At 41.3% G+C, this 18,755-nt stretch overlaps 1 protein-coding gene and 1 pseudogene across 4 annotated transcripts in view; one reads left to right on the top strand and one right to left on the bottom strand.

Moving 5' to 3' along the window:
- The window catches only part of PIK3CB (phosphatidylinositol-4,5-bisphosphate 3-kinase catalytic subunit beta), a 160,182-nt gene that overhangs the window by 9,119 nt on the left and 132,308 nt on the right, over positions 1 to 18,755 (top strand). The gene's annotated exons all lie outside the window — the stretch shown is intronic.
- LOC132542018 (large ribosomal subunit protein eL43-like) lies at positions 2,032 to 3,877 on the bottom strand (annotated as a pseudogene).

The following is an 18,755-nucleotide window of genomic DNA, read 5'->3' as shown; positions in this document are numbered from 1 at the left end:
GGTAAGCCCAGAATTGCCATCTATTGCTATCCAAGGTAAACTAGGACTTGATTTTGCCAAAGATATGCTGTGAGGGCCTAGATGTTCTCTGCCGTAGCGCTGTACCTTTTGATTGATTCCCTGTATTTAATCTCAGCATTTGCGGTTGTTTAGGTATTCACCTTTCCTAGGAGTTGAGAAGATGATATATTGACATGCATAGCTAATATGTATAGAAGTGTAGCTTTCTGTTATACTACTAACTTCATTCTATTCTACAGCATTGAGTTTTCTAGAAATCCATCCTTTCCTCAGAAAATTTACAAATCAGGGGCAGGGCGGTAGTGCAGTAGGTTAAGTGCACATGGTGCAAAGCTCAAGGACCAGCGTAAGAATCGTGGTTCCAGCCCCAGCTCCCCACCTGCAGGTTGGTCGCTTCACAAGCAGTGAAGCAAATCTCTAGGTGTAATAGCCTCCAGGAGCAGAGGATTTGTGGTGCAGGCACCAAGCCCCAGCAATAACCCTGGAGGCAGAAGGCAAAAATAAATAAATAAAATAAAACAAAAATTGACAAATCTCCACCCCAGTCTTTACCCAGATATGCATTTCCTGTTTCCTAGAATATTTAACATAGGTCACTGAAAATAATAATAATTATGGGGAGCTAGGCAGTAGCATAGTGAGTTAAGCACACATGGCGTGCCCCAGGCTACCCATCTTTAGGGGGGTCGCTTCAGAAGTGGTGAAGCAGCTCTGCAGGTGTCTTTCCCTCCCGCTCTCTGTCTTCCCCTCCTCTCTCCATTTCTCTTGTCCTATCCAACAACAATAACAATAATAACAAGGGCAATAGAATGGAAAAAATGGCCTCCAGAAGCAGTGGATTCATAGTGCAGGCACCGAACCCCAGAAATTACCCTGGAGGAAAAAAAATTACTATTATTATTATTATTATTATTTTGCCTACAGGGTTATTGCTGGGGCTTGGTGCCTGCACCACGAATCCTCTGCTCCTGGAGGCCATTTTTCCCATTTTTATTGTCCTTGTTTTTATTATTATTGTTATAGCTGTTGTTGTTGGATAGGACAGAGAGAAATTGAGAGAGGAGGAGAAGACAGAAAGGGGGAGAGAAAGATAGACACCTGCAGACCTGTCTCACTGCTTGTGAAGCGACCCCCCTGCAGGTGGGGAGCCTGGGACTTGAACCAGGATCTTTACACTGATTCTTGCCCTTTGCACCGTGTGCACTTAACCCGGCCCCCTATTATTATTTTTAAGATATATTTAATTATTAGAAAGAAAGAGAGTACCAGAGCATCATCACTCTGGCACATTTGATGCTGGGGATTGAACTAGGACCCTCTGATCTGCACCCTCTGATTGCACCAGGATCACATGAAGTTATTGTCAGTCACCCTATCACTGTGATTATTACCGAAATAGTGTCAATCCCCACAGTTCTTTATCCCTGGGTGGGACTGCTGTTAAGTTCCTCACCAAATTCGCCTGCCACTTGGGGTATGACCAGATGGATGCTCCTTTGCCTTTAAGGGCGCTAGATCCTGATTATCCAGCCTCAGGAGGAGGATTACATGGATTAAAAGAAATCCAGCATAATCCAGATGATTTATTTAAACTGCAGTTTAACCGAATTCCTGGCTGCAGCTTTCCCTTGAATCTCTAATAACAAACATATAATACTGGTAATTTCATTCCCCTCTCTCTCTACCATTTAGTGGTGGTACTTGTGAAGTAGGGAAGAGTGGGAGGGGTCAGAGGCAGTGAAATCTGCATCATTTGGTGTTGACCACAGAGCTTACTAGACTCAGAAGACCTGAATTCCATGGATTCTTTACCTGCTGAGCCACAGAAGACAGTCAGGTGGACTGTCACCAAGAGGTTAAAGTCTTATTTTGTAATGTTTATATTTCACTAACCTAAATGATTGAGCTATTGTGATTTTAATAATCAGTGTTTCAGGTATCTAATGCCATTCCAATGTTCTTTGATGCTTTTTTCTTAGTGAGTAAACACCCAAAGCAGTCAAACAACTTAATTTTCAAAAAGTGAAAAAATCAGGGAGGGGGAGAAAAATAAAAGTGAGAAAATCCAACCTTTTAAGCTTTTTTTAAAGGAATAATTCATTGTATTGAGAGCTTTTATTGTCAACTGAAATAGAACTGTTCTAATAAAACAGGTATATTTGATGTTTTCCTTTAGTTTTTTACATCTTTACAAATTATTGTCATTGTTATCAGAGCAAACCTTATAATCTGTTATCTAAATTTTAGCTGTAATTGTTTATTTTTATTACTATTTTTATTTTATTTTATTTTATTTATTATTATTATTTTTTAAAGATTTTATTTATTTATTCATGAAGAGAGAAGGAGAGAGAAAGAACCAGACATTACTCTGGTACATGTGCTGCCAGGGATTGAACTCAGGACCTCATGCTTCAGAGTCTGATGCTTTATCCACTGCGCCACCTCCTGGACCACGTTTATTACTATTTTTAAATAGTTCTTTTAAAAACATTTTGTTTATTTATTGGATAGAGATAGAGCCTTCAAGAGGGAAGGGAAGATAGGGAGGAAGAGAGACACCTGCAGCACTGCTTCACCACTTGTGAAGCTTTCCCTCCTGCAGGTGGGGACCAGGGATGTGAACTGGGTTCTTGAGCATGCTAATGTGTGTGCTCAGCCAGGAGTGCCATCACTCATTGACCTTTCCTCTTTGTTTATGTACTTATTTTTAAATAAAGTAACCCATTTATTACAGGCTAATAATATTTCAGGTGGTAGCACTGCTATTGGTCTTTCAGTTCCTTCAGTCTTCTGATGACAGACTACTGTGATGACAGAAGTGGTGTTGTAGGTCCAGGCACCACCAGCTACGGTTTCCATGCAGGAACCACAGTGCCAATGCCCACAGCTCATCTCTTCATCTTGGTTTTGCCACAGAAGGAGCAGGTGTTCTTGGCGTGCTGGTTGATCTCCATCTTCTTCACCATCTTCCGGAGGGAGGCGCCATAGCGGGTCCCGTATTTACCAATGATGCCCACCTTCTTGGTGTGCTTGGCCATGGCACTACAAAGTAGGTCTGAGCTCAGAGACTTGATTATTTTCTTTTTAAAGTCTCACTCCAGCTGGGAAATACAATGGTTATGGAAGAAGACTGAGACTTGAGGTTAAAAGATCCCACTTTCAGCTGTAGTTGAGCATTGCTCTGGTAAAAATAAATGCAAAATAAAATAAATTGTGAGTTTTGTATTTGTCAACTATATAGCTATCATTTCCCTTAATTATATTTCACTTTACAGGTAATTTTGGGTAGAAAAGAACTAGCTGGAGTTCCTTTATCATCCTTGTGGGGTTTTTATTTTTAGTTTTTTTTGGCCATTATTGGTGCTTCACTGCTCCAGCCCAACTTTTTTTTTTTTTTTTAATATTTTATGTATTTATTATCAAGAGAGATAGAACCAGAGCATCTTTCAGGTACATATGCTGCCAAGGATTGAACTCAGGACCTTATGCTTGAGAGACTGGTACTTTTCTGTACTTCCTCCCAGGCTGCCGTTGTATTTTTTTTTTTTAGTTTAAAAATGTTTTTAAATTTGTTATCTTTTTTTAAAACATTTTTTGTGTGACTTTTTAATTATTTATTTACTCCCTTTTGTTGCCTTTTTTTTCCCCATTGTTGTAGTTGTTGCTGTTGGGTAGGACAGAGAGAAATGGAGAGAGATGGGGAATACAGAGGGGAGAGAAAGACAGACACCTGCAGACCTGCTTCACCCCTTGTGAAGTGACTCCCCTGCAGGTGGGGAGCCGGGGGCTCGAACTGGGATCCTTACGCTGGTCTTTGCGCTTTGCGCCATGTGTGCTTAACCCACTGCGCTACTGCCTGACTCCCGTTTATTATCTTTTGTTTCATAGAGAGGAAGGAGGAAATAGAGAGAGACAGAAAGACACCTGCAACCTTGCTTCACCACTCGTGAAGCTTACCCCCTGCAGGTGGGGATTGGGGGCTTGAACCCAGGTCCTTGAGCATTGTAATGTGTGTTCAACCAGGTACACCACCACCTGCTCCCCCCCCCTTTTTTTTTTTGTCTTAAAGCCTCTTCCTTTCTTTCTGGCACTCCTAGCTGCCATTTCTTTCTTCCTTCCTTCCTTCCTTCCTTCCTTCCTTCCTTCCTTCCTTCCTTCCTTCCTTTTTAATAGGACAGAGAAATAGAGAGTTGCAGGTGAGATAGAAAGGGCATGTGAAAAACAGATACCTGCAGCACTGCTTTACTGCTTGTGAAGCTTCCCTCCAGCAGGTGGGGACTAGGAGCTTGACCCTCACTCCTTGTGTACTCTTTGGGGTGTGCCAGTGTCTAAACCCCCTTTAAAAAAAGATTTATTTATTATGATAGAAAGAAGTGGAGAGAGAACCAGAGCATTACTCTGGCATGGATTGCTAGTGATGGAGCTTAGGACCTCATTTTTATTCACTGAACCTTCCCCCAGCTCACTCATTGATTCTTAACTCTGTATATTCTATGAATTGCCACTTTCTTTCTTTTGTTTTCTTTTGTCATTTAAAACTATGATTGCCTATTAGAAAATTAGAATATAATGGCTTACAATGTAGAATTAAGATAGAGCTTTTCTTTGGGTGCTTACATGAAATGTTCTCTCTGTATTATTTCATTGCTGTCTTCATAATAAGCCTGCAGTGGAAGTACTAATGACAACGTCATTTAAGAGGTAAGCCAACTGAAACTGGGAAGTTAACGATCGATCATGTCAAGTGGCACTCAGCTTTTAAGTGGGAAAGTGAAGTTTCAAATTCAGGTCTCTTTGATTCTAGCATTTATGCTGTCCTCCTCTCCCTCTTCTTCTTTCTCCTCTTTCTTCTCTTCCTCCTCCTCCTTCTCCTACTTTAGGAAGAGATTTAAAGTATATTTTATTTTAGTGCAATAATTACCAGTTATTTTACAGTACTCTGTGTTTGGAAACAGGAAACATTTTTCCAGACATTTAACCATTAATCCTTTCCCCCACTACACTTAAACAAGTCTATGTTGCTGTAGTTCATTTTTATGGTTAATAATTAAACAATGCATTATTTCAATATCTTTCAGAGTGGGGTCTTGCATATGTGCAGTTTCACTGCTCTCTGGCTATGTTTTTCACTCAGAGAAGGAGAGAAATCTACTGAAGCATTAGCACTTTGCCCAAAGCTGTAGTACCTTGCCATGTTGGGCGATACGGATACCTGATAAGCTGTCTTCCCAGCTCTGAGTAATTTAAATAACATGCATTTATTTTGAGTATATATTTTCCTTTTGTCTGTACAATTAGAAAGGCTGCGGCAGGGGCCAGGCGGTGGCACACACTGTTAAGTGCACATGTTTCAGTCCACAAGGACTCAAGTTCAAGGCCCTGGTCGCCACCTGCAGGGGGAAAACTGAGTGGTAAAATAGGGCTGCAGGTGTCTCTGTCTTTTTCCCTCTCTAGCTCCCTCTCCCTTCCTGATTTCTCTCTATATATCCAAAATAAATTAATAAAACATTAAAGAAAGTCTGTGGCTTTGTGGCTTTTCAGATGTATATGATTAATAAAAGTGCTTACTCTGCATGACAGTGTAGTGGGATGTTTTCATAAGCTTTTATAGGTTGTTGTTACAGAGTTTGCACATAATAAAACTCAAACTATTTTTCCTCTTCTATGAAGTAATTTGGTTGACGGGTTAAAACATGTAGTAAAGTTTGATACTAAAGCATTGGGAATAGAAATAGTTAAGTAGACATTCACCCCCCCCCCCAGTATACTGTATCTGTATTTATTTATTTATTTACTTATTTGCAACAGGACATTTTTCACTGTTCCTGAGACAACTTTTTAAATTTATTTTTATTTGCTTAATAATGATTGACAAGACAGTAGGATAAAAGGAGTACAGTTCCACACAACTCTCCCACCACCAGAGTTCTGTATCCCATCCCCTCCATTGGAAGCTTTCCTATTCTTTATCCCTCTGGGAGTATGGACCCAGGATCATTATGGGGTGCAGAAGGTAGAAGGTCTGGCTTCTATAATTGCTTCTCCACTGGACATGGGTGTTGGCAGGTTGATCCATACTCCCAACCTGTGTCTCTCTTTCCCTAGTGGGGCAGGGCTCTAGAGAAGTAGGGTACTAGGGTACATTGGTGAGGTTGTCTGCCCAGGGAAGTCAGGTTGGTGTCATGGTAGCATCTGCAACTTGGTGGCTGAAAAGCAGTAAGATATAAAGCAGAACAAATTGTTGCATAATCAGAAACCTAAAGATAAGAATATGGCAGATGAGATTTGGGGTCTCCATTTTGGAAAAAGCTAGTAGATCTATTTTAGGTATATTCCAAGGGGCCCATGACCTTACTAGTTTTTGACTGAGCCTGATAGCTAACATACAGTTGGACCCAAGGTATTGTCTAGGGAGATGGTGTCAGAGTTGGGGATAGGACTAGAAAACAGGATCAGGGAAGAGAATAGCTCCGAAATATCGGAAAATTATACAAATATTGTTAGTTGTAAACCCCGTTGATTTCATCTTGCGCCTACATTCAGCACGGGGGCCTGTGTAACCTCTGCATCCCTATAGGTCTGAGCTCTCATTCTGTGGTCATAGCTAGGAACATTCTAGGCTGTACTCATTGCAGGACCCATCTTCTTTGAGTGGCAGAATATGTTGACTCAGCCTCCTTTTGGAGAATGGGGCTGTCCCCACCATTGTTGATCCACATTGAGGGCAAGGTCCTATAGAGGCCCGCAAAGGTCCACGGTGTTGTTTTGTTACTGACATTTTTTTTTAAACTTTACCAAAGCACTGCTCAGCTCTGGCATATGCTGGTGCAGGGGATTGAACCTGGGACTTTGGAGCCTCAGGAATGAGAATCTGCATACCCACCTGAGGCAACTTTTTTTTTTTCCTGAGGCAACTTTTTCCAACTATCTTTATTTCTATCTTTATTTGAGATAGAAAAAGAGAGGGCAGACAAGATAGCTTACCTACTCCCGTGGGGCACAGGGGTTTGGGGAGAGACCATAGCAGCAAAACTTTTCTTGGGGACACACTGCTCCTGTATGGCACCAGGATGTGAACCTGAGTTGCACAAGCACGTGCTCACCTAACTAGTGAGCTATGTCTCCAGCATCAACTTATTTATTTAAAAAGATTTATTAACCAGAAAGAGAAAGATCAAGGAACCTGAGCATCACTCTGGAACATGCAGAACCAGTGCCTAAACTTGAGACCCCAAGCACAATTCTGGTTCTCTATCCTCTGCCACCTCCCAGGCTGTTTGCTTTTGAATGAACCAACAGAACTAGTTTGCTTAAAAAATGAGGTGTAGCTCCCTTGGGATGGAGCATGCTTTGCTGTGTTCATGTCTGTCTGTCTCTCTCTTTTTAAAGATTTTACTTATTAATGAGAAAGATAGGAGAAGAGAGAAAGAACCAGACATCACTCTAGTACATGTGCTGCCAGGGATTGAACTCGGGACCTCATGCTTGAGAGTCCAGTGCTTAACCCACTATACCGTCTCCCAGATCGCTTATGTGTCTTCTTCAAGTTCTGATACCACATAGGGATGCCAGAGCATCTGGTGAATCTTTAGTGTTATCCTGTCTCTTCCTCTGAAAACTTCCCTACCCCCCATCTGAAGTAAAAAGAATGGTGAAATGATGCTTGAAGTCATGGTGCCACAGAAAAGAAAGTTGGTGGAAGTCCAGCTTTTGTACTATTTGGGTCTTTTAAAAATACATGTATATATGGGAAAATGTGAGCATTCACCTTTTTTTGGTGTGTGTTATTACAGAAACAATGTTTTACAAGACAGTTGGCACATGGGTATAGTCTCTCATTCTTCTGTGATAGGTGTCTGTACACTAGTCCCATTGCCAGCCGAAACATTCCTCCTCTGTTCAGCAGTGGGCCCCCAGTGCCCACTCAGTCCTACTCCCTACCCTTTACCCTATGTCTTTGCTCTAACAGACCACCTCTAGTCCAGGTTTAACCCTGTTTTTCCTTTCTATCCTGGTTTCCTCTTTTTTTAAATATTTTATTTATTTTCCTTTTTTGTTGCCCTTATTTTTATCATTGTTGTGGTTATTATTATCACTATTGATGTGTTGTTGCCGAATAGGACAGAGAGAAATAGAGAGAGGAGAGGAAGACAGAGAGGGGGAGAGAAAGACAGACACCTGCAGATCTGCTTCACCACTTGTGCAGGTGAGGAGTCTGGGGCTCAAACCGGGATCCTTACCCCGGTCCATGTGCTTTGCTCCATATGCGCTTAATTCGCTGCGCTACAACCTAGCCCCCTCTGTCCTGGTTTCTGACTTACCTCAGTTAACGTTCTTCTAAGCTCAATCCAAGATGAAATGAAGGAGATGAGTTCATTTTTAACAGCTCAGTAGTAATTTGTTGTGTATAAAGACCACACCTTTCTTAGCTACTCATCTGTCATTGGGCATCTGGGTTACTTCCAGTTTTGGGCTATTATAAATAGTGTCACTTTAAACATAGGTGTACAGAGGTCTCTTTAGACAGATGTTTTGTTTTCTTGAGATAGATTCCCTAAGAGAGGGATTGCTGGGTCCATTTCTTTCTTTTTTTTAATTTAAATTTCTTTATTGGGGAACTAATGTTTTACCTTGCTGGGTCCATTTCTACTGATCTGTGGTTTCTCTAGACTATTTCCCACAGGAGTTGAACCAATTTACATTTCCATCAACAGTGTCCTTTTCCCCAACATCCTCTCCAACACTTATTTCTTCTGCCCTTTCTAGTGAAAGGGCATTCTATTGAAAGACATTCTTACAGGTGTAAAGTGACATATCATAGTTGTTTTTATTTGCGTTTCTCTGATAATCAGTGATTCTGAGCATTTTTTTTCCAGCTGTCTATTGACCATATGGATATTTTCTTTGGTGAAGATTATGTCCATGTGTTGTCCCCATTTTAATTAATTTATTTTTAGGTTTATTATTAGTGATTTAATAATGATCAACAAGATTTTCAGATAACAGGGATACAATTGCACAGTTCCCACTATTAGAGTTCTGTGTCCCATCCCCTTCATTGGAAGCTTCCCTATTCTTTATCCCTCTGGGAGTATGGTGTCCCCATTTTTTAAATGGGGTTTCTTTTTTGTTGCTGCATTTTGTGAGTTCTTTATTATTATTTTTATTTTTTTTAAAGATTTTATTTATTTTATTAATGAGAAAGATATGAGGAGAGAGAGAAAGAGCCAGACACCACTCTGGTACATGTGCTGCCGGGGATTGAACTCAGGACCTCATGTTTGAGAGTCTAGTTTCTTAGCCTCTGTGCCACCTCCCGGACCACTGTGAGTTCTTTATATACTTTAGTTGTTAACCCTTTGTTTGATCTATGATTTATGAAGAGCTTTCAGTCTGTAGGATATCTCTCTGTTTTGGCAATGATGGTTCCTTTTGACTGTGCAGAAGCTTTTCAATTTGATGTAGTCCCATAGGTTTATTTTTGTCTTTGTTTTTCTTGCTGTTGAACTTGATACTTCAAAGATGCTTCTGAAGCAAGTATAATGTAGTGTTCATCCAATGTTTTCTTCGATGCACTGATAGTTTTTGTTCTAATGTCCAAGTCTTTGATCCATTTGGAGCTTAACCATTACAGTCTCCCTAGCCTACAAGTCCGACAATCTTAGCAGTTGAACCACCTCCTATGCCACTTGATAATGGGCTTTTAAGAACCCAGCCACTTGCAGCATCACCACTAGCAAGTCAATTTATTTTCTGGGTGGTCCCAGAAACTCCCATCTAAATACTGTTATTTTAACAGGAGCTTATTTTCCTCCTATGACAGTTTCTTACTTTCTGTTGGCCTCTCTTTGAGTCTAATTTACCCCAGAATAAGCAAGTCTCAAATTGCCATCCTTGAACAGTTAGGTTGTCAACTCATTCTTCCCTGGGATTCTTTTCTACTGAATGCATTTAATTATGTTGTGCCTGAAAGAATATAGTTGTGGTGGCCCTCTTCATCTGTCTGTCTTTCCTCCTTCTTTTGTTCTTTCATAAGATTTACTTATTTATTCATTTTTATTGTTGTAGTTATTGTTGTTGTTATTGATATTGTCATTGTTGGATAGGACAGAGAGAAATGGAGAGAGGAGGGGAAGACAGAGAAGGGGAGAGAAAGACAGACACCTGTAGACCTGCTTTGCTGCTTGTGAAGTGACTCCCCTGCAGGTGGGGATCAGGGGCTCAAACTGGGATCCTTATGCTGGTCCCTGTGGCCGGTCCTTGTGTTTTGTGCCACCTGCACTTAACACACTGCACTACCGCTTGACACCCTATTCATTTGTTTTTATGGGGGCACTGCTCAGCTCTTAGTGCCAAGGATGAAACCTTATAGCTTTTAGGGTCTCTGTTGTGTAAGTTTTTCACTTTTATGCTGAGCCATCTCCTTATCCTTGCAATACTTCTTTCTTTCATTAAACAAATTACTTTGTTGGGCTGGAGAGACAGCATAATGGTTGTGCAAATGACTTTCGTGCCCGATGTTCTGAGGTACCAGATACAACCCTCAGCACCACTATAAATCAGAGTTGAGCAGTGCTCTGGTCTTTCTTTCTCTCTGTATCTCTCTCATTAAAGTAAATAAAATACATTTTAATAGTAATTTATTTTACTGACAGGGAGAAACCAGAGTACTGTTCAACTCTGACTTAATAGTTGTGCCAGGGATTGAACCTGGAACCTTTGAGCTCAGACATGAAAAAAGTCTGGTGCTAACCACTTTGCTGTCTCCTGGCCCTGTAGTATATGGATTTATTTATTTGGTCAGACAGAGAATTTGAGAGGGGAAGGGGAGCTAGAGAAGGAGTAAATTAATAATTGTTTTTAAATTTTGTTTTTAAAATTAATTTGGAGCTGGTCTGGGAGGTGGCACAATAGATAAAGCCCTGGACTCTCAAGTAGGAGGTCTTGAGTTCTGTTCCCAGCAGCACATGTACCAGAGTGATGTTTGGACCTTTCTCTCTCTCCTCTATCATTCTCATTAATGAATAAAAAGAAAAAAAAGTTAAAAAAATAAAATTTAATTTGGAGTGGGGGAGATAGCATAATGGTGATGCATAAAGACTCTCATTCTTGAGACTCTGAGGATTTGGATTCAGTCCCCTGCACCACTATAAACTGGAGCTGAGTAGTGCTCTGGTAATATAAATACATATAAATAAAAAGGAAATAAAAATAAATTAATTTGACTAGAGCACTTCTTACCTCTGACTGGTTGTACCGGGGTTTGAAGCTGGGGCTTCTTGTATGCAAGTCCTCGATCTAACTCCCCAACCCCCAGTCTAATAGTCTTCTTAAAAAAATTAAAAAATGGGAGTTGGGCGGTAGTGCCGCAGGTTAGGCACAGGTGGCACAAAGTGCAAGGACCGACATAAGGATCCCCGTTCAACTCCCTGGCTCCCCACCTGCAGGGAAGTCACTTCACAAGCAGTGAAGCAGGTCTGCAGGTGTCTATCTTTCTCTCCCCCTGTCTGTGCCCCCTCCACTCTCCATTTCTCTCTGTCTTATCCAACAACATCAATAACAACAACAATAACTACAAAAACAAAGGCAACAAAAGGGAATATATATATATATACATATATATACATATATACATATATATACATGTATACATACATACATACATATATATATATATATATGTATATATAGTTAAAGAATGAAAACAAGGAAAAGGAAGCAAACCAGAGTACCACTCAGTATATCCACTTAGTATATGTGCTATTAGAGGTTGAATATGGGGCTTCACATGTGCAAGTACTGCTTTCTACCTGCTGTACGACTTCCCTGGCTGCTTCTAACAATCATATTTTGGGCCAGAGAAAGAGCTCAGCTGTAGACCACAGACATTGCATGTCTGAGGTTCCCAGTTCGATTTCCAGTTTGATCATCAAATGTACCAGAGTAATGCTCTGATTTTTGCTTCTCCTGTCATGTGACACTGTTTATCTTGTATGAAATAAATAGGTGTAAACAAATAATAACCAATGGCCTGGAAGATGGTGCAGTGGATAACGCCTTGGACTCTTAAGTATGCAGCTTTAAATTCAGTCCCTCCCTTTATCATAAATATTTAAATCATAACCAGTTTTTGTTTATTTATTCCCTTTTGTTGCCCTTGTTTTATTGTTGTAGCTATTATTTTTGTTATTGATGTCATTGTTGGATAGGACAGAGAGAAATGAAGAGAGGAGGGGGAAGATGGGGAGAGGAAAAGACACCTGCAGACCTGCTTCCCCGCTTGTGAAGCAACTCCCCTGGAGGTGGGGAGCTGGGGGCTCGAACCGGGATCCTTCTGGTCCTTAAGCTTTGCCCCACCTGTGCTTAAACCACTGCCCTACCTACCGACTCCTCATAACCAGTTTTTAGCTTATTGTGTAGAAATGTTCTTAACATGTGGTAAGACTATCAAATCAGAATAATTGATATTGTTGTATACATTTTGAAGACCTCAGAAGATTTTTGAGTAGACAGTAAAAAAATAAAATTAAGCATATGTGAAATACAAGTTCACTAGTGAACATAATTGATTGTACTTTTTATCTCCTTTGCTAGAAAAACCTCTTTCTGAAATCATAACACTATAGTTCTGTGAACTTTTAACTGAGGGCATACCCAAGTGAATATCTTTATATGATGCTCATTTACATGTCCTGGTGACTTAAAAATTAACTGTGATATTAGCTACTAAAAGTCTCAGTAATCTGTCTTTAAAACATACCAGGTGTGGCGCAAAGCGCAGGAACTGGCATAAGGATTCCGGTTCGAGCCCCCGGCTCCCCACCTGCCGGGGAGTCGCTTCACAGGCGATGAAGCAGGTCTGCAGGTGTCTATCTTTCTCTCCCCTTCTCTGTCTTCCCCTCCTCCATTTCTCTCTGTCCTATCCAACAACTTCTTCTTCTAGCGTTTGCCCTTCTTCCGTAGCCAGTCAACAGGTCAGGTTGAAAGCTGGCAGGAGCTGCTTGTTGCTGGCTTTGAAAGTGACTGGGATCCATGTGGATTCAGTCGGCTAGGAAGGATCGTCAGTTTCCCCAATGAATGGGTATTCACGGGATGCACCACGAGAAGGTCGATCCAATGCATCCCCTATCCAACAACGAATTGCGTCAACAAGGGCAATAATAATAACCACAACGAAGCTACAACAAGGGCAACAAAAGGGGGGAAAAATGGCCTCCAGGAGCGGTGGATTCATGGTGCAGGCACTGAGCCAGCAATAACCCTGGAGGAGGAAAAAAAAAAAAAACATACCAGGAGCTGGGAGTCAGGCAGTAGCGCAGCGGGTTAAGCGCACGTGGCACAAAGCACAAGGACCAGTGTAAAGATCCTGGTTCAAGCCCCCTGCTTCCCACCTGCAGGGGAGTCGCTTCACAGGTGGTTAAGCAGGTCTGCAGGTGTCTATCTTTCTCTCCCCTTCTCTGTTTTCCCTATCTCTCTCTATTTCTCTCTGACCTATCCAACAATGACGACATCAATAACAACAACAATAATAACTATAACAACAAAACTAGAGCAACAAAAGGGAATAAATAAATAAACACATCAGGAGCTATGACAGTATCTTAAATTACTTTTCTAGAATATTCACACGATTATTTTCCTTTTCTTTTTAAAATTTTTATGTATTAAAAGGAAACACTGACAAAAACCATAGAATAAGAGTGGTATAACTCCACATAATTCCCACCAGAACTCCGTATCTCATCCCTTCCCTTGATATCTATCCTATTCTTTAATCCTCTGGGAGTATGGCCCCAGGGTCATTATGGGGTGCAGAAGGTGGAAGGTCTGGCTTCTGTAATTGCTTCCCCACTGAACATGGGCATTGACAGGTCGATCCATACTCCCAGCCTGTGTCTCTCTTTTCCTAGTAGGGCAGGGTTGTGGGGAAGCGGAGCTCTAGGACACACTGGTGGGGTCTTCTACCCAGAGAAGTCCAGTTGGCATCATGTTAGCATCTGGAACCTGGTGCCTGAAAAAAAGAGTTAACATATAGAGCCAAAAAAAAAAAAAAATTGTTGACTAATCATGAACCTAAAGGCTGGAAAACTTTATATGAAGAATTGGGGGGGGGTGTCCCCATTTTGTAGATAGTAGTCCTATTTTAGTTATATTCCAAAGAGCCCACTAGTTTTTTTTTTTGTTGTTGTTGTTGTTGTTGTTGTTGTTTTGTCTTGAGCCTGACGTCTGATATGCAGGTGGATCTAAGTTATTATCTGGGAAGATGATTTTTTGGCTGGAAAAAGGACCAGAAAGCTGGATCAGGGAAGAGAGTAGCTCCCTAATATGGGAAAGGTATATAAATAGCTCCCTAATGTGGGAAAGGTGTATAAATATTGTTGACTATAAACCCCATCAATTTGATCTGATTCAGGGCCCATATTCAGCTTAGGAACCTATGTAACCTTTGCATCCATGTAGATACGAGCTCACATTCTGTGTTCATGAGTAGGAACATTCCAAGCTGACCCAATTTCAGGATCCATCTTCCTCAGGTGGTAGATAGAGTATGTTGTTCAGCCTCCCTTTGGAGGATGGAACATTCTCTACCGTTGTTGATCCACATTGAGGGCAAGGTCCTATGGGGGCCCACAAAAGGGTCTATTGTGTTGTTCCTGTTAGAGGTGACCAGTAACAATGGAGAGAGGGATCTATTCCAGATCTAGGCTTGTCATGTCTGATTGGGAATCTCTGGACTCCCCGACTAGAGCCCCAGCTGATGGGGTGGCCTGATAGTGACTAGAGTAATCGTGAAAGTATGCCAGTCTCTTGCCCTTATTCAGCTTTTGTAGTCCCTACTTTGATAAAATTAGCTTTGGAGTGACTGAAGGAAGTGTAATAGGAAGTAGGTGAGGGAGGGTATCTAGGTCTAAGTAGAAACTATTTCATTAGGAACTTTATGGTGTCTTTTTAGGTCTTTCTACTTGCTTCATTTATTGACTCACCGCAAACTATTGTGCACTCTTGCTTTCAGGTATATATTTTGCCCTAATTTATGGATACATGTGAACATATGCCCTATCTCATGGGGCCTGGTCTATATCTAGGTTTTGGGGCTTTGTTAGGAAGTGAACCACCTGAGATGGAATTAGAGAATCCTATGAAAGGAAAGGGCTCACTGGAGTAATGAGGTTCGTGAAGGGTTGACATTCTATGCCTGACGTCTCTGGACACAGTCTGAAGTGAAGCATGCTGAGGTGGTACTCATTGTGTTGATTAAGTTGGGATCAGCAGATGCAATATCATTTGATATGAATTGAGAGAAGCATGCAGGAAAGTGAGGCCCACCCTAGATGTTCCAGGACTGGGGGAAATAGAGGCTCTATAGAGGAAGTGGGAAGTTCCTGCTGTCTTAGGATTTAAGAAGGCAATAGATATTGCTGCAATCATATTATTTGGTAATTGGGTTATCTTTGAAAATCCCTTTGTTAGGATTTGCTGTATCATAGACAACATCACTATAATTTATGTCCTTTGACATTATTTGTATATAGTTGTGTCTTACAGAGTAATGCCACCGGTTGTTTCTGTTCTTTCTGGTCTAAGCTTTTTTTCCCCGTTTCTTTTCTTTAATTTTTTAAAATTATTTTATTTTATTTTATTTATTATTGGATAGAGACAGAGAGAAATTGAGAGGGGAGGGGGAGGGAGAGAGGGAGAGAAACAGAGAGACACCTACAGCCCTGCTTTACCACTTTTGAAGCTTTCCCCCTGCAGGTGGGGATCAGGAGCTTGAACCTGGGTCCTTGTGCACTGTAATGTGTGCACTTAACCAGGTGCACTACCATCTGGCTCCCTTGTCTAAGCTTTTAAGAGAGTCAGCATTTCAAAGACTCACCCTATGTCTGCATTAAAAAGTTTGAGATATTCAATCAATTTTTACCCCTCTCATGTTAATTAAATACTGATTTATATGACTACAATAGGAGAGTACATAAACACCGTTCCCACCACCAAAAGACTGTGTCCCATGCCCCCCCCCCCCCCCCAAACCAAACATCCACCTTCACACTCAACTCAAGAGATTTTTACTTTGGCATCCTACTCCAAATTCAGTCTAGTCCTGCTTTGAGTTTCCCTTTCTGTTCTTCTTTCTCAACTTCTGTATGAGTGGGGTCATAGCTTCTTTATGAGTGGGGTCATACCATACTCGTTTTTGTCTTTCTGACTTAGCTCACTTAACATAATTCCTTCTAGCTCCATCCAAGATGGGCCAGAGAAGGTGGGTTCATTGTTCTTAATAGCTGCATTAACAATAATTTTTTATGTAAGTTCAAGTGATTCGTCAGTTCCCTTTTTTCCTATTTCCTTATCTACAATATGTGACTGTGGTAACCTGCTGTGAACAACCTCAGGGACTGAATGCTTTGGTAGTGGGATGTGGACGTGGTCAAAGCCCAGTAAGATCATGGGCATGTCGGATTTGTTCTGTCAAAAGTTTGGGACTTCCCTGGGCACACAAGCCACAGACACTTCCTGAAAACTCTGAAGCTTTCTGAAAAAGCCAGAGCATCTGCTTTTCTGAGCTTCACTTTCCTCTGGATAGTAGAACCCTCAAGAAGGTGATGATGATTTTGGACCGAGCAGGCTGCCACCAGTGGCTGGCTTCCTACAGCCTCAGGCCTCTCTAACTTTCCCTCTAGTTTTTGCAGCACCAGTATATGTGATTCTGCTGTTCCTGAGCTGATTAAAAAAAAAACTTTTTTTTATGTGAGATTGAAACAATTACTGGGGTAGTGAGAGAGAAATGTATGTCCCATCTCTGCTTGTATTGTAAAAGCCAGTATAGAGGGGGACAAGAAAATCTTTTCTTTTTCAGTTTTTAAAAAATTTTGTTTTTGTATTTATTTATTGGATAGAGACAAAAATCAAGAGGCAGGAGGGACATAGGGAGAAAGAGGGACACCTGCAGACCTGTTTCACTGCTTATGAAACTTTTTTCTTCTTTTTTTAAATATTTATTATTGGATAGAGACAGTAATTGAGAAGGGAGATAGAGAGGGAAAGAGACAGAGAGATGCCTGCAGCTCTGCTTGATCATTCGTGAAGCTTTCTTCCTGCATGTGGGAGCCAGGGGCTTGAACCCGGGGCCTTGTACACTATAATGCGTGTACTTTGCCAGGTGTACCACTGCCTGGCTCATCCCCCCCCCCCCCCATATGAAACTTTTCACCTGCAGTTGGGCACCAGGGGTTTGAAACTGGGTCCTTGTGCACTATAAAGCATATACCACCCTATGGGCAACTGCCCGGCTACCAGAAAAAACTTTTTACATTTTACATTTTTATTGTAAGAAGTTAATAAGCTGAATTGTCTTCTTTTTTTTAAAATTTTTTTTTCTTTTTTACATTTGTTAGAGAGGTAGCTGAGCATTAGAGCAATTAGCATTTGCATGCCTGGCACCCCCTTAGGTTCAGTTTAGGGCACATCATACACCAGAGTCAAGTGGTGCTTTTGCTTCTTTGTTTCAACTTCTCATTCTCATGAAAAAAACAACCTACTTACCTCCAAAATTTATTTTTAAAAATTTGAAGAGGGGGGAGTTTCAGGAAAAAACAAACTGAAAATCGCTGGAGTAGAAATCTGAATGAGTTCTCAAGACATAGTAGGCCAAAGAGGAATTCTTAATAGGAGGTATCACCATAACTTAGTCATTGGTGTGTAAATAGCTCCCGGCTGGAATGCAGAGTGGGCACAGGACTTTCTGAAGATCCTGCAGGAACGTGTGGCTCATAGGTCTTGTGTGTCAGACAGTGATGTTGTTCTGATCGTAAAAGCAGTAAGGCAGCAAAATGGCTCGCTTGGATAGTTCACTGTGATGTGTACAACCCATGTTCCAGTCTGTTCTCCACCATACCCAAGGACATTTTCTTATTTATTTATATTTATTTATTTAAATTTTTATTTATAAAATGGAAACACTGACAAGACCATAGGATAAGAGGGGTACAGTTCCCACCAACAGAACTCCGTATCCCATCACCTCCCCTGGTAGCTTTCCTATTCTTTAACCCTCTGGGAGTATGGACCCAGGGTCATTATGGGGTGCAGAAGGTGGAAGGTCTGGCTTCTGTAATTGCTTCCCCACTAAACATGGGTGCTGGCAGGTTGATCCATACTCCCAGCCTGTCTTTCTCTTTCCCTAGTGGGGCAGAGCTATGGGGAAGCGGAGCTCCAGTACACATTGGTGGTCGTCTGCCCAGGCAAGTCCGGTAGGCATCATGGTAGCAACTGGAACCTGGTGGCTAAAAAGAGTTAACATATAAAGCCAAAAAAATTGTTGACTAATCATGAATCTAAAGGCTGGAATATTGAAGGTGAAGATTTGGAGTCTTAGAAATAGCTAGTAGGTCTATATCAGGTATATTCCAAAGGACCCATGACTGTACTAGTTTTTGCCTGACTCTGACATCTGATATGCAGGTGGACCCAAATTATTGTCTGGGAAGATGATGTCATGGCTGGAAAAAGGGCTAGAAAGCTGGATCAGGGAAGACAGTAGCTCCCAAATACGGGAAAAGCGTATAAATAGTGTTGACTGTGATCCTCATCAATTTGATCTGGGGCCCATATTCACCATAGGAACCGATGTAACCTCTACATCCCTGAAGGTCTGAACTCACATTCTCTGGTCATGAGTAGGAACATTTCAAGTTGCACTAATTTCAGGACCCATCTACTTCAGGTGGTAG

This window comes from Erinaceus europaeus, chromosome 1 (genome assembly GCF_950295315.1).
Source record: "Erinaceus europaeus chromosome 1, mEriEur2.1, whole genome shotgun sequence".
Taxonomy (NCBI): Eukaryota; Metazoa; Chordata; class Mammalia; order Eulipotyphla; family Erinaceidae; genus Erinaceus; species Erinaceus europaeus.
The sequence above is the reverse complement of the archived record's forward strand: the minus strand, read 5'-3'. Positions and strand labels throughout refer to the sequence as shown.